We start from the raw sequence: 3,227 nt of genomic DNA on the forward strand, positions 1-3,227 counted from the left end.
ACCTCTTTGTCCTCTTATGCCCCTGCAGGACCAGTTGGTGAACCAGGACCCTAGCTTCACCCACAGCCCATCAGTGTGTACAGTACATTAAACCTCTCCTTGTTTCCCTACAGAACCAGTTTGTGTACCAAGACCCTAGTTTCGATATGGAGGACATGTTGGGGACCATCCCGCGGGTGCTGTCCCTGTCACCAGGGAACCAGTCTGCAGGGGGGCAGGGCGGTAGCGGCCCGGAGCACCAACGCTTCGAGGACCAGCGCTGTAACGGCACCCTGAGGAAGCAGGCAACTCCCCGGCCCGCGGGACCTCCTGGATCAGACGGAGCACCAGGTAACGCCTCTTTTAGCACTGTTATTTTAGCTTCCTTGATTCTTAATATATTTTGTCTATTTTTTATTGTTTGTTTGTTTGTGTTTTATTTGTCTATGTAGAGCGTTGAGATTCCTATGTAATGAAAAGCCCTATACAAATACATTTTATTATTATTATTATTTAGCCTCAGGTCCAGGGGAGAGCAGCAGTGGACAGCGCTACAGTGCAGACCCCACCATCATGCTGGGGGAGAGAGGAGCTAGAGGAGACACCGACCAGGATGGATATATGACCGCCATGAGGGAGAAGGCCTCCTCAGGTACAACATGTCTTCACTATTCAGTGTTTTCCTTTCCTCAGGTAATGTCATGTACAACAGGAAGCACTTCTTAACTGTTTATGATGTATTTCCTTGATAAAGCTTTTATCCATAGCCACAGACTTGGATTTGTATATTTTTGGGCTTTTGGTTCTGAAGCTTGGCAGTAACTGTTCCAGTTAGACAAAAATTCTAAAATAGGTGAAAGACCACTGTTCTGATCCTTTCCAATGAGCCTCGTCTGTTACCAGAGGGGTGTACTGTTCTGTAGTGTACCTGGTGACGTCAGATCCCAGGTTTCATCATCTCCACCCTTCACCCTTTGATCCAGACAGCTGTAGAGGCCTACCCACCATCACCCACACACACACACACAAACAAACAAACAAAAAAACACACACACACACTCTCACACATAGAGGCATGTCAGAGGCTAGTGAAGAGATCCGTAAGATCAAAATACTGCAAACCTTCTGTTCATCCTGTGAAAGCCTCTCTCTATCTCTACCTCTCTCTCTTCCCCCTCGCTCTCTCCCCCTCTCTCTTCCCTCCTCAACCCCCCCCCCCCCCCCCCCCCCCCCCCCGTCTCTAACAGACTATCTCAACCCTGTGGAGGAGAACCCGTTCGTGACGCGCCGGAGGAATGGAGACGCCCTAACCCTGGACAGCTGTAACCCCTATCAGGTGGACTTTTTTATGACTATTTGGACTATTTCTTATGGACTACTTGCTCCTCAATTTTTCTACAGTTTTTTTTTACTGTTATCGACATTTCCCCCCTCCCATTTTTTATCTGGTAAAGTGTGTTGTGACCCCTGCTAATCCTTAGGAGTCTAAGCCATTGTTTCATGATATCTACTACCCAAACACATGGAATTGTTGTAAGATAGTAATAACATGGACCATCTAGCTATTTGAAAGCACTTTAACTAAACTTTGACTTGACTTGTCAGGTGGCCCCCAGCGGCCCCCAACATGCCGGCTCCGGCCCCAGAGTGGAGGACGAATACGTCAACGAGCCCCTCTACCTCAACACCTTCCACAACCCCGGAGGCCCAGGTCCAGGTGTGGGAGACTACAGTGACTACACCCTGAAGAAGAATGGGGTCACTGGGGGACACAACCCTGCCCTCGCCACCCTGGTAGGCCAGCCAGGCGCCACTGGCCTCACTGCTGGCCAATCAGGCACTGCCCAGGCAGGAAACCCTGCTCACAACGTCCAGGCAGCCCACGCCCATGGAGTCTCTGCACAACCGGGATACGCCGTACCTCCAGGGCTCGGTGCGGCCGGCGCCCACCCAGGCCACCCCTCCCACCCAGCCCACCCCGGGTACACCCTTCACCCCGGCCTCACAGGCACCATCATGTTAGACAAGAAAAATAGACAAGACAAGAACAAGACGTTTGAAAATCCAGAGTACTGGCAGCATAGCCTCCCTCCCAAGGCCACCCTGCACAACCCTGAGTACCTGCAGGACTGCAGCACACGCTTCTTCTACCGGCAGAACGGACGCATCCGGCCCGCAGTGGCCGAGAACCAGGAGTACCTGACAGAGTTCGCCCTGAAACCTGGGACCGTGCTGCCGCCCCCACCCTACAGACAGAGGAACACTGTGGTGTAACGGGGAGGAGGGATGAAGAGGAAAGAAGGACTGGGCCAGGAAAGGTGGAAGACAATGGGAGGAGGAGGGGAGAATGCGAGTGGACAGTCCCTCTCTCACTCAGCCACACAGTATTTACGTATCAACCCTGGATCCCTTCACCAGCACTGGACTGACACATTTGAACTGACACTGGATTACAGTAACATTACAGTAATATTACATTATAAGACAGTGCTGAGAGCCTCCCACCTCCAATGAACCCAGGACTGATATTCTCCTCTCTGTCTGTCTATGTCCTCTACACTGGATTACAGTAACATTACACAGAAGTACTACAGTAATATTACAGTAATATACACTGGAGGTTTTCACAGATTTACCTGTAACTGAATACCCGAGACCCGATCCGGGACCAGAGCGGGTTCTGATCCAGAATTCTAAATAATGTCACGGGTCTGGGTCGGATCTGATATGATTGTCACGGGTCTCGGATATGTGTAATTTTAACTAACTTGTCCGGAAGGACCCGTAAAGATCCTAACACGACTGCTGCAGAAGAGAGGGAGAGAGCGAAATAGTGTAATTTATGCTGCTACTCTTGCTTTTCACGAGAATGGCGCGTGTAGTTTGTTGTTGTTGTTGGCCAATCATAAATCATCAAAGTGGCAATAGGCTACAGTCATAGAGTCTCCGTGTGTGGCAAAAGTTAGGAGATATATAATCAATGGAAGATGGAATTAAAATGACGGAATTAAAAGTTAAAGGATAGGCTACAACGACCAAGAGCCAATAGGAAGGCTGCTACTTAATATTCTAAAAGGAGTTGTTGTTGTTTGTAACTGTGTAGGACGAGAAAGTGCATGCAGCCTCAATTAGCCTAGCTAGCTAGCTTAAGTAGCTTCTCCCGGTTTGATGCAATCAAGACAGGTACTACGTAATCATATCGGATGATAAATAACCTAGCTATGGCAGCTATTAGTCTACTATAGCGC

General features: G+C 49.4%; 1 pseudogene across 1 annotated transcript in view; it reads left to right on the forward strand.

Annotated features, from left to right (window-relative positions):
• Positions 1–2,253, forward strand: part of LOC311128815 (receptor tyrosine-protein kinase erbB-4-like) — a 506,504-nt pseudogene extending 504,251 nt beyond the window's left edge. The window contains exons 14-17 of the transcript in view: positions 114–330; positions 497–631; positions 1,227–1,315; positions 1,585–2,253. The product of the transcript in view is annotated as a receptor tyrosine-protein kinase erbB-4-like (transcript). The remainder of the gene's footprint in view (positions 1–113; positions 331–496; positions 632–1,226; positions 1,316–1,584) is intronic.
• Positions 2,254–3,227: the final 974 nt, after the last annotated feature.

The sequence above is a fragment of the Coregonus lavaretus genome (assembly GCF_964263955.1).
Source record: "Coregonus lavaretus genome assembly, chromosome: 5".
Taxonomy (NCBI): Eukaryota; Metazoa; Chordata; class Actinopteri; order Salmoniformes; family Salmonidae; genus Coregonus; species Coregonus lavaretus.